The sequence below is a fragment of the Rhodnius prolixus genome, unplaced genomic scaffold, assembly GCF_049639745.1.
Source record: "Rhodnius prolixus isolate KJV_2025 unplaced genomic scaffold, Rpr scaffold_7, whole genome shotgun sequence".
NCBI classification, from domain to species: domain Eukaryota; kingdom Metazoa; phylum Arthropoda; class Insecta; order Hemiptera; family Reduviidae; genus Rhodnius; species Rhodnius prolixus.
Window position 1 is genome coordinate 24,309,355 of NW_027411582.1, and position 12,868 is coordinate 24,322,222.

Sequence of the window (12,868 nt, forward strand, 5' to 3'; positions counted from 1 at the left end):
ATTCCTCTACAGCAGCTCATCCTAATCCTTTAAACCGGAACACCTAACTACTTCTGCAATACCAGGTAATCCTCCAAGAAGATTGAAGAGAAGATGGCCACAGCGATCTACTCTCATCATAAGAGCAGACTAACATATGTCCACGATAATGGCGTAACACTACTGAGTGCCTTCTCCACACGTATATCCTGATATTTTTTTAAAATCATGTACCCACATTTGCTTGTTGCAACAATCGTTGCAGTTCAATAAACAATATAATTTGGAAATCTTCAAACATCATTTAAATAATTACAATATGTTATGTCCATTTCATGGAACAGTCTTGTCTCGCAATTTTTTTTTTTTTTAAATTATATTTATTACTATAATTTTAAGAGGCATCTTAATTCTATGATTCCTGGATAGTGAGCGACCCTAGGAATAGGAATTAAAATGAAAGAAATGAGGAGTTATTGCCAATCTGGAGTCAATTTGACTCCAAAAAAAATAGGAATGGTCTCTGTTTCCCCACATCTCATAGCTATCCCGAAATGCTCTTAGATATGCTATCCCCACTCTCTCACCATTCGATAGTCACGAGCTGAAGACCATGGAATACTTAGTTTCCTTTTTGCAGATTAGTTTACTTGAATCATAAGAGTCATTTTCAACTTCAGATTGGCATTACACCGTAAACATATCGGAGTCATTTCCACTCCTGATTGGTAATATAAGTAGATTTTCTGTTATTATCTTGACTCCAGATTATTGCCTAAATGCTTATTTGATAAATTTGACATAATTTTCATAGAAAGTATCAAGGCACAAGAAAAAGCCTCTTTCTAGAATGATTTTCTGCCCGAATTGCAGCAAAAACTTGCAGCGAATTGGGTAATTTCTGATCCGTGTCAACAGCGCACAGTAATTAAAAAAAAAATGAAAAAGTCCCTGATCAGAAGGCAGCCAATCTGGGTTCTAGAAAATACTCTTACTTGAATCATAAGAGTTATTTTGACTCCAGATTGGCATTACACGTAAATATATCGGAGTCAATTCGACTCCAGATTGGTAATATAAGTAGATTTTCTGTTATTAACTTGACTCCAGATTATTGCCTAAATGCTTATTTGATAGATTTACATAATTTTCATAGAAAGTATCAAGGCACAAGAAAAAAATCCTCTTTCTAGAATTGGTTTTCTGTCCGAATTGCAGCAAAAACTTGCAGCGAATTGGGTAATTTCCAATCCGTGTCAACAGCGCACAGTAATTCAGAAAAATAGTGAATGTAATTAAAAAAATGAAAAAGCCCCTGATCAGAAGGCAGTCAATCCGGGTTCTAGAAAATACTGAAATTACTGAGTTCCTAAGTTGAAGTTAATTCCTTCTGCATTAAATGTTAAAGCCGATTTGTGCGGACAAAATTTGGTTTTTCGTTCTTAATTCCTATTCTTTCTCATCCTTTAATGCAAATTTTATTATTAAAATTGAAATCAATATAAAAAAAAAGTTAAAAATAAATTATGGAGTCAATATGACTCCACATTGGCAATAACTGATTAAGTTCGAGCATTGGTAATGTTCGAATCCAGAAAAATTAACCTATCTCGCCTGCAGACATGCACATTTTGTTTTTAATCACAGAAATTAGCTTTACAGTCATCCTCTAGTCTGTTTCATTGAATCGTTTATAATTCTAAGGATTCCACCATGACTTTACAAGAAGCCTTGCTTCCATAATGAAGTGTAATTCGTGTAATGAATAATTAGCTAAATAATCGATAGCCAGTATTACAGCTTTTTATAGCTACTTTAGGTCGACCCTCAGAGAGTTCGTCTGTGCTCTGCTTTTTAATTACTTGTACAAGAACAAAGATGTTAATAATACATACTAATAATAGTACAAAAAAAAAAAATAATAATAATAAATAAAAAATGACTGTACATTTTTAGTTTATTTTTTACCAAGTAAAATTGAAGTTATTAAGTATCTTTGTAAGGCATCTCTTTTACTCTTTTAATTACAGTTCTTTTGAGCAGTTTGTTTACAAAAATCTTTAAGAGACTTTAATTTGCAGCGGATGGATAAGCTATTGCGGAAGGCTTTATAAAAAAAAAGAAAGAATCAAAAAAATAAAGACCTTCAAAGGCGCTTTCTAAAAGTTCTGCATGTAATGATATTTTGGTTTTCAAAGAAACAAAAAAATGAACCAATAAAAGGTTACTATTTCATTAAATTAACAACAGATCTCTTTAAACGAGAATCTTCAGTTTCATACAAAGAGATGATGAGGAAAGAACACTTTTACAGAAGCAGAATCACATGACAAGTACGAGGGTCGTTTGAAAAGTCCGTGCAAAAATAAAAACTACTTATTTTTTTGGGGGTAAACCTTTTTTATTTTTCAACATAGTCTCCTTTTAGGCTTATACACTTCGTCCAACGCTGCTCTAGGTTGTTGATTTCTTCCGAATAATAGGATTTGTCCAAGTCTGAAAAATAGCCATTCGTTTCTGCAATCACCCCCTCGTTTGAATAAAATCTTTTTCCCGCCAGCCATTTCTTCATATTGGGGAACAAATAGTAGTCCGAGGGAGCCAAGTCTGGAGAATAGGGGGGATGTGAAACGAGTTGGAATCCTATTTCCATTAATTTTGCGACCACAACTGCTGAGGTGTGAGCTGGTGCGTTGTCGTGATGGAAAAGGACTTTTTTGTGGGTCAATCGTGGGCGTTTTTCTTGCAGCTCGGTTTTTAAACGGTCCAATAACGATGAATAATATGCACCTGTAATAGTTTTACTCTTTTCCAGGATAGTCGATTAGGATTATTCCTTGCGAATCCCAAAAGACAGTCGCCATAATCTTTCCGGCCGAAGGAACGGTCTTCGCCTTTTTTGGCGCAGATTCCCCCTTGGTAACCCATTGTTTAGATTGTTCTTTGGTCTCAAGAGTGTAGTGATGTATCCATGTTTCATCCTCAGTGACGAAACGACGCTTAAAGTCCAGCGGATTCTTCTGGAACAGCTGCAAACCGTCCTTGCAACACTTCACACGATTTCGTTTTTGGTCAAGCGTGAGCAATCGCGGCACCCATCTTGCGGATAGCTTTGTCATGTCCAAATGTTGATGCAAAATATTATGTACCCGTTCATTCGAGATGCCCACAGCACTAGCAATTTCACGCACCTTCACTCTTCTGTCATCCATCACCATATCATGGATTTTATCAATGATTTCTGGAGTAGTAACCTCAACAGGGCGACCAGAACGTTCAGCGTCACTTGTGCCCATATGGCCACTCCGAAAATTTTGAAACCACTTATAAACTGTTCTAATCGAAGGTGCAGAGTCACCATAATGTTTATCAAGCTTCTCTTTAGTCTCCTGAGGCGTTTTACCTTTCATAAAGTAGTGTTTAATCAACACACGAAATTCTTTTTCGTCCATTTTTTGAAAATCACTTGACTTCCTCGATTCAAACGATTGCCAAACACAAAGAAATAGACCGATCTGGCTGAAACTTGGTGTGTGTTCTTCCAAGAGATGCTACTAACTAAACATAACCTCGATACGCGCCAGTAGTGCTATCTCTCTGACTTTGCACGGACTTTTCAAACGACCCTCGAATACATGAAGTGGGTTCAGCTGCCTAGTAAGTGAAAGACAACAGTTGACACTTATAAAATATGCGTTTAGCAGTAAAAAATAAAATAAAATAAAAAGGTTACAATATATCCCTAAAAGTGGTTTGTAAATCATGAACTGGTAGTGGAATGTGATAAACATTAAACCATCCAAACAACCTTATAAAATACAACATACCACACCATCTAGTGGGCCAGTTATGTACTAAATATGTTTCAGTGTTTCGATAGGCTTGTTTGTTTGCTACTAAACAGTAAACAGCGCTAACAATAACTTTTGATATTAACAGATATATCTTTACAATATTAAAATATCTAAAGGGATCATTAAAACGACTTTTTTTCCCTTATAATTTTAAGGGTATTAACCTATATATTTTCCTTCAAACTTAACAAGTTTCATTGAAATAGAAGTTGTAAGTGTAACTTTACATTCTGTGTATACAGGGTTAACTAGTAAGTAATGTCCATAGGCCTACTGTTTGTAGTACATCTAAAGTGGAGTTCAATGACGTATTGGCCAACTTCATATTTTCCACTGTTCTTGAGTGACGTCACTTAATTTTTTTCCTTAAAAACATTACTTTTTTCCAATTAAAATGTTATTACTCAGAAAGTTTTAGTCCGAATTCGATTCTGATGACACGGTTAGAAAGACAGATAAATTTCCTAAAAATTGACACTATTTTTAAGCTTAAATTATTCTCCAAACAGCCTCAATCTTCCTCCTGGTTACTGAGAAAATAAAAGTAATCGAAATTTTTAAGAAAGCTCATTAGGCCCTTACGTGATCATTACCAGATCTAGGTGCTGGCACTTTTTAGTAAAAGTTTCCTTGTCTAATCATTTTCCAGGATTCCTTTTATCTTCGTACGAGAAATTTAAAATATTTCCAAACATTTTCTCAAATATTTCAGATAGATCAGAAGTCAAAGTTGAAATTGTGCAATTTGTAACCTTTGACTTCCTTATTTTAAGGCAGCCTACTTTAAAAATTGATTACTGGTCCATCTAAAAGAATTTTCAATGAATTAAACAACTTGATAAACCAACACTGTTGTGAGCTCGTAATCATGTTTTCTTGCAAAACTAACGTAATTTCTTATACGAAGATAAAAGGAATCCTGGAATATGATATACCGTTAGAAAGCCCATTAGACAAGGAAACTTTTATAAAGAGTGCCAGCACCTAGGTCTGATAATGATCACATAAGGGCCTAATGAGTTTTCTTCAAAAATTTTCGATTACTTTTATTTTTCCAGTATCCAGGAGGAAGATTGAGGCTGTTTGGAGAATAATTTATGCTTCAAAATGGTATCAATTTTTAGAAAATTTATCTGTCTTTCTAACCGTGTCATCAGAATCGAATTCGGACTAAAACTTTCTGAGTAATAACATTTTTATTACAAACAAGTAATGTTTTTAGCAAAAAAAAAAATTAAGTGACGTCATTCAGGAACTGGGGAAAATATGAAGTTGGCCAGTACGTCATTGAACTCCACTTTAGATGTACTACACACAATAGGCCTTTGGACATTGCTTACTGGTTCACCCTAATATAAATAAAAAAAAAATCCCTGCTTTGTGGAAAGCATGACTCCTAACTTCTGATAAGTCACTACCCAATCATTTTTCATACTTAAAATAACAATAACAATGCTATAATACTAGTCTTGTAGACGAAGACCTCTTAATATTTAAATAATAAGACAAATTGAACGAATATTTAGAATAACAAGGAATTACATGAGATTCTACAACAGATTGGTTCAAGAACCATTGTTCTGGAATTTTCTAATAAAACAGAAATGCAATTAAAGAATCACACTCTTCTTCTACAACTGATTTATTCCAATCAAGTTTTACCATGATGAATAGCATTAAAAATATAATAAATGATTAAAACTATAATAGATCTAAGATTAGGCCATTACAAAATGACATCTTTTGAACGAAATTCTCAAAGGATATCATTGAGCCCATTAAAATTTCTTAAATACAGTAAAAGCTCTTTATTCGCGGGGTATATGTTCCATAAATATGCCGCGAATACAGAAACCGTGAATACGGAATGGTAATTTATATGGGATTATAGGGGATACGTTCCTAGCTGACAAAATAAAAAAAAAACTAATATATAAAAAAAATCAATTTAATTGAAGTTTTTGAACATTTTGATTAATTATCTTAAGGCTTAGGCAATGGTTTGAAGAATTTTGTAATTTTCTCTTGCTTGGCAGTTTTTAAAAGCTTTTGTTTGCAGTCAAAGTTTGAACTTGCCACTACAACTACCATCAGGTTCTTTAAAATGAGCGTAAAGATACTTTGCCTTCACCCGGACCATTGGACCACTCAGGGGCACCCTTTTTTGATTGCGGTCTTCGATCCATAATGGCAACGCCACTTCCATTTTTTTCTATTGCTGGATCACGAACAATTGCTTTCATTCTGTGCGTTTACATTGTCAAAAACACCGATCGCGGCGAAGGCGGCTTATGTCAAAGTCCTCGGCGATATCATTTAACAACATACTTTAGGCAAAGTTGTAATAAGATCTATTTTACTTTTTTTATTAGTCCATTTGACGGCATTTACAAAGGATATTGGGTTGGATACCTATTGGAATCCTTTAATTATCATTTATATTAGGGAATATTCTGTATTAAATTTAAAGAACAAATGTTTAAAGAGCAACTGTTAAAAATTGTTTTAAATAAATGAAATTTTGGAATATAAAGTTAGTAAGTTAATTATCATATTATCAACTTTAAAGTTTAAACAAAAGTAAACACAGATTAACCAGTACAATATCTCTAGAATAATATTTGCATTAACTTTTATTTACTTATTGGCTTAGGTGTTTCATTAAAACTCTCTTTCTCGCCTAGAATTTAGGAGAAAAGGCGTGGTTTATATTAGGGCATTTAGTTCGACCGAAAATTGTTAGCTGATAACGATTGTGAAAAAGCAATTTAGCCATCTTTAAAAAAAAGAAAACGTTTAACTCTTCTAACGCTCAGACGTAGTAAAAAGTTGATACTTTTAGATGTAATTTAGTGCTGCGTTGCAACATTAAACGTGCCGGATCTATCAATAAATACAAACTTATCTCTTTAGAAGCCCTACGTGCTTGATGGTTCCTGCTTCAAAATGGTAACTTTCTTGTACGTTTTCAATAAAAATAAAAACCTATTGGACAACCTTTAAAACTATTAATTCAATAATAAATATTTATAGGCAATTAAAAACAAACAAATCACTATTCGACTTCTCCAGTGAAACCGCTATGTCTGATAACTAGGGAACGGATTCGTATGTATTTACATATTTTTTTCTAGGCAATTTACAGACGTTTTTCAACTAGAAGTATTCATACTGACACTTTTTAAGCCGTTTGAGTCTACTTTTATTTCACATATTTCCACATATTTGGATGTTATCGCATATTTATACATATTTGATTAAAATAAATAAATATTTCTACATATTTAATCAAAATATGTACATATTTTTCATTTTGGGCATATTTTCATAATTGGGAGGTGGTTGACAGGAACTGTGAACCACAGAGTGTAGGGCTGTGAATCACAGTGGGTACAATGGTTATTGTAATTTACACAGAATGCTGCTAAACAGTAACGGGCACTTGTTAGTTCTTTGAAGTTGTCTGACGTTGTCTGTTCTTTCAGCTCGTTCGTTGAAGTGTCCAATTCATTTCGTTCGGTCACTTAGTGTATTCTTTTTTGGGTGAAATGCCACGAACATCGGCTTCAAACAAACAACTGGTTGCTAAATATCTTCGCGAGTTTCCAGCAGAACTTTTTCGAAGTGATGGAGACATTTTGTACTGCACAGCTTGTGACAAGCGCGTTTCTTGCTCTCAACGTTCCCAAATCACCCAACATATTGCCACCGGATCGCACATAGAGAATAAAAACAGAAAGAAAGAGAGGACGTCCTATCAAGCCTTCCTTACATCTCCATCATCAAGTAAGTCTACTCTGAGTACAGATCTGTGTCGGGCTTTGGTTAGAGCAGATATCCCTTTCCACAAACTTAAAAATCCTCATTTCAAAGGTCTTAGAGACCTATATTGGGAAAAAAATGCCTGACGAGAGCACTCTGCGGAAAAACTACCTGGAAGATATCTATAAAGATACACTAACCAAAATTCGAGAACATATCAAAGATGGACCGATTTGGGTGTCAATTGATGAAACCACTGACGTTGAGGGCAGGTATATTGCCAATGCAGTTATTGGAAAACTTGACAGTGATGCTGATGTGGATTCAAAGCCATTCCTTTTGAACTGTGAGGTTCTCGAAAAATGCAATCATTCCACCATTTCACGATTCTTCGATGCCTCAATGCATATCCTATGGCCCAGTGGAGTTTTGAACGAAAAAGTTCTTTTGTTTCTCTCTAATGCTGCCCCCAACATGGTCAAGGCTGGGCAATCTATTCAGGTATTTTATCCTAAGATAATTCATGTGACGTGTATTGCTCATGCCTTGCATCGAGTAGCAGAAACTGTCCGATCTTTGTTCAGTGACGTAGATTCCTTAATTTCCTCGGTTAAAAAAGTGTTCTTAAAAGCACCAAGTCGCATCAAAATGCTAAAAGATCTCTATCCAGACTTGTGCCTTCCACCAGAACCAATATTGACAAGATGGGGTACTTGGCTGGAAGCAGCTCAGTATTTTTTTTTTTTTTTTTTTTTTTTTTTTGCGCATCAACAGCTGAGGTCATTAGCGCCCGGAGCTTTTTCCAGTGCACTGCCGGCCTCCGGACAGTGTTCTCTCGTTACAGACAACACTGTCCATCACCGGACAGTGAGCTGTAAGAAGCTCCTAGGAAGAGAAAATCTAAGGGTCAGCAGCTGGATTCGAACCCGGGACCTCCGCGTGGGAGTCCAGTATGCTAACCTCATAGCTAATCCCTTCCCTAGCAGCTCAGTATTACTATGAAAACTACAATAAAATCAAGAATGTCCTTTCACATCTCGAAGACGAAGCAGTAGCGATAAATACAGCCAAGTCTTTATTCAATAAACCTAATTTAAGGAACGACCTAGCATTCATTTCTGACAATTGCGTATTTCTTGCACAAGCCATTACCCAACTTGAGTCCCAAAATGTTCGACTGACAGAAAACGTGTCCAACGTTAAAAAAGTCATCGAAAAGGTGGAAGGAATACCTGGGAGTAAGGGAGATCTGATCAGATCAAAACTGGTAGAAGTACTGAGCAAGAACAAAGGGTGGGAGACCATCTGCCAGATTTCTGATATTATCAGTGGAACAGAAGTCACCTCAGAACATCGTGTACCCTTTACAACCAACGAGATAACTTCTTTCAGCAAGGCACCTATAACATCTGTAGATGTTGAACGATCTTTTAGTCGTTACAAGTCCATCTTACGCCCAGATCGTCGTCACTTTACGTTCCAACATTTGAAATTTCATGTGGTTGCAAACAATTTCGAAGAGTGAAGTTTTCAAAATTGAAAATTTAACACATCTTTTTATAAATTGTAAAAATGTTCTTTTCTTGTATAAATAATTATAACTTGCCCCCCCCCCCAAAAAAAAATTCATTTTCATAAAAAAAAATGTCCATTTTACTTAAATATTCCAGAAAATATTTTAAGAAAATCACATATTTTCCACATAATTGACGAAAATAAATGCATATTTGAATTAAATATTTGGCATTTTTAAATACATAAAAATCCGTTACTTACTGATAACTGTTTACCCAAAACATTTAGACTGAGCAATTCAAAATAATTTAGAATCGATAATATTTACGATATCGTTTCAACTTTTATTGTATGCGAATTAATTCGATATTTTAGTGCGTTCTTTCCCATAATTGATTAATACATTTAAGAATTGGCCCCCCTGAACTTGGGCACTTGCAGTTACAAGATAAATAATTTATTTTCTTCTGATTTTCAATTATTATTTTTTGTTAACTGTTCTTTTACAGCAGGGGTCGGCAACCTATTTCAAGTAGAGAGCCATTTCTCCTTAAGTAATTTTAATAAATCTTACCAAGAGCCGCAAGGATGACAGTGTAAACAAACTCTGTAGATCAATTGCATTCTCAAATTATTATTTTATGGTATTTAATAACGTTTAAATGTTTTATATATTTATTTTCACATATTGCAAAGTAAATAAACAAATAAATAATAACTAAACCTGTGTTTGAATGAAAATGGCGGCAGTCTTATATAATTATGTACTTCATTTTAATTTAATTCTATTCAAATTTCAAACCAAATCTCATTTAAAATTCTTTTTTAAAAAATATCTTTACTTTAATAAATGAAATTTTCATTTGTTTCAATAAAATTGAAATATACAATATATTTTAGACGAGAAGAGCCACACAGTTTGGATAAAAGAGCCGCATGTGGCTCGCGAGCCGCGGGTTGCCGACCCCTGGTCTACAGAAATTATTAGAAGAAATGCGACCGCTGAAATTGTAGAAGTTGTATTATTTCATGTAAAACTAAGTCTGACTTTACGAATTGCTGGACTAGAACTACCAAAAAACAAAAGTCTTCCTGGTGAAATGAAGATGTATCCATTCCATCTCTATTTCCGTAGCGGAAATTGTTAAAACACTAACCTAACCGGAACTGGTGTTTAGGATAGGCTGTTGGGTACCAAGCAGAAGTCACGGCGCTTCTTGATTGTTTCATGCTGGAAATCGATAGGAATGAATGGAAAAAATGAGGCCCAACATCTTCTCCAAAAATTAGGCCTTTTTTCTGCATTGAAAGCATTGACTGACCCCAGAAGACTTATTCAAGTTTAAAAGAGAATTCAAAGAAGAACGAAACCCATTGTTGGATATTAAGAAATAACTGAATAATAAGGAAGGCGATTGAGCTAGCAAAAAATTGGTTTCATCCCAAACGTTCATTGTCCCAGAAGCAATGTTAGATATTTCTGAGAAGTTCTGGAATATAAATAGACGATGGGGTGTTTTCAATTTGCGCTATAATTCAATCGATCTACAAGTAGCCTAACCACGGGTTTTACTTATAGAGTTGAATAATTTGAGAAGGCTTGATATGAGTGATATTGGGCTGGTGATTACTTAAAGATTACAAAAAAATTAAAAGCGAAAGCTGAGTGTTTTCCTTGAAGTCGCTTAGGCGTTCGACAGGGTGTGGCACGAGGGACTACTGTTTAAGCTCAGGGAGATTCTTCCTCTTACTTAATACCTCATCCTCAAATCCTACCTAAAAGATCGTTATTTGTCAACTGTGGAGCAGCAGACTCTGATATCCTTCTAGCTCGAGCTGGTGTTCCTCAGGGCATGGTCCTAGGTCCTCTTCTTTACTCCATTTTATACAGCAGATATACCTCAACATCCAAATACCATTCTTTCCACCTTTGCTGATAATACTGCTATCTTATCTCCTCATTATCGCTACACGAGCTCTACAAACACACATCAACCGCTTATAGGACTAGCTTTTCAAATGGCGAATCAAAACTAACGTTACGAAATCAAAGTTTTTAGTATTTACTCTCAGACGAAAAATCCTACATCCTATCATCTTGAACCAAACTCCTGTACCAACTGTGGACAAAGTACGCTACCTTGGACTGCACCTAGACAAACGGTTGACATGGAATCCCTCAGAATAGACTGAAAAGACAAGAAACTAACCAACGCCAGACTACTTGACAAACGATCTAAACTTAAACTACATAACAAAAGACTCTTACATCTACTGTTATTGCGACCTATTTGGTCATACAGCATCGAAGTATGAGGATCGACTAAGCGTTCCAACTCACTACGCCTCCAGACATTACAGTCCAAAAATACTTCGCAAAACTTCTTAACGCTACGTTCTATGTATCTAACCTCACTATCCATAATGACCTCAAAATCCCTTTCATCTTACAGATCTTGCTAACACTCGTTTTCTCAAATTTCATTCCACTCTACAGCAGCTCATCCTAAACCTCTCATAGAACACCTATCTTCGTCCACATTACCAGGTAATCCCCTAAGGAGATTGAAGAAAAGATGGCGGCCCTCGTGATCTTCTCTTATCGCAAGAGCAGTATAGCAAGAGCACGTTACTGGAGTAACTACACCACTGGGTGCCTTCTCCACTCGTATATCCTGATATTATCTTTATCAGGTACTATATTTGCTTGTTGCAACAACCGAGAAAAGATTAAAAAAAAATAAAAAAAATCAATACAAAAATTCCGGTTAAAAAGTTTTGAATAAAATATGTTTGTTTATTTTCTCTTTTTTTTTGTAATTTTGATTACAGCATCACTGAATTCACGTCTAAATTTACAATGGATTAACCCACTTGAAATCAACCATCTGGTAGGTAGTTCATGGCGCTTAGCAGAATGAATAAACATTGGGCCTCAGTTTGTATTCAATTTCACGTTTCGGATTTGCTTCTAAAGTAGATTTCTTTCGCTGTGTTTAATTCAGACATTTTTGTTTCAACAGTTTTTCCCCTTTCACTTTACAAAAAAAAAAATGGTAATAATTTGCTTTGAACATCATAAATAATATATTCTTGTTTTGTTTTATAAAATATCTTGATTATTTCCTTTTGAATAATAAATGAGGCAGTTGCTTTTATTTATATATGTATATGTATGGTCTTTTTGTTGAAATGGATTTGATTTGAATAATTTTAAATTTCAGAGATAGCGTGGGCCCGCAAGTCAAATTTAATTTAATGGTAATTACATTTGGATTAAATTTAATAACCAAGTATATAATCCTCTGTTGCTAACAACGTTTATATAGGGATATAGCAAAATAACATAACTACAAACAATATGTGGCATTAATCAAAACTAAACATAATTACGCGTGTAAAACTTCTTTGTGTATATGGCCTCAACAATGATTGAATACGATCTAGAGAATCGAACTCAGTCAGAGGTACAGTTAATTGTATGTAGTTAATTCATAAACATTTTCATTATTTTTTAATGAAAAATTTGATATGATAACAATACTTCCCTTTATCCAGAAAGAGAAAGTAAATTTGGTAAAAAATGTTACTTTTTATCGTTATATCTTTTAATTAAAGCAAAAGTAGCTTTTTTTAAACTTTATAATAAAGATAGAATCACATAATATATCTTTTATGCAATTAATAATATTTTCAATTATCAGACAAAATATTGTTGATTACAGAAAAACAGTATTGAATTTATTAAATACTTCATA

The 12,868-nt window shown here is 34.4% G+C and overlaps 1 protein-coding gene across 5 annotated transcripts in view; it reads right to left on the reverse strand.

Annotated features, from left to right (window-relative positions):
- LOC141447239 (vascular endothelial growth factor receptor 1-like) overlaps positions 1-12,868 on the reverse strand; it is a 534,132-nt gene that overhangs the window by 27,154 nt on the left and 494,110 nt on the right. The gene's annotated exons all lie outside the window — the stretch shown is intronic.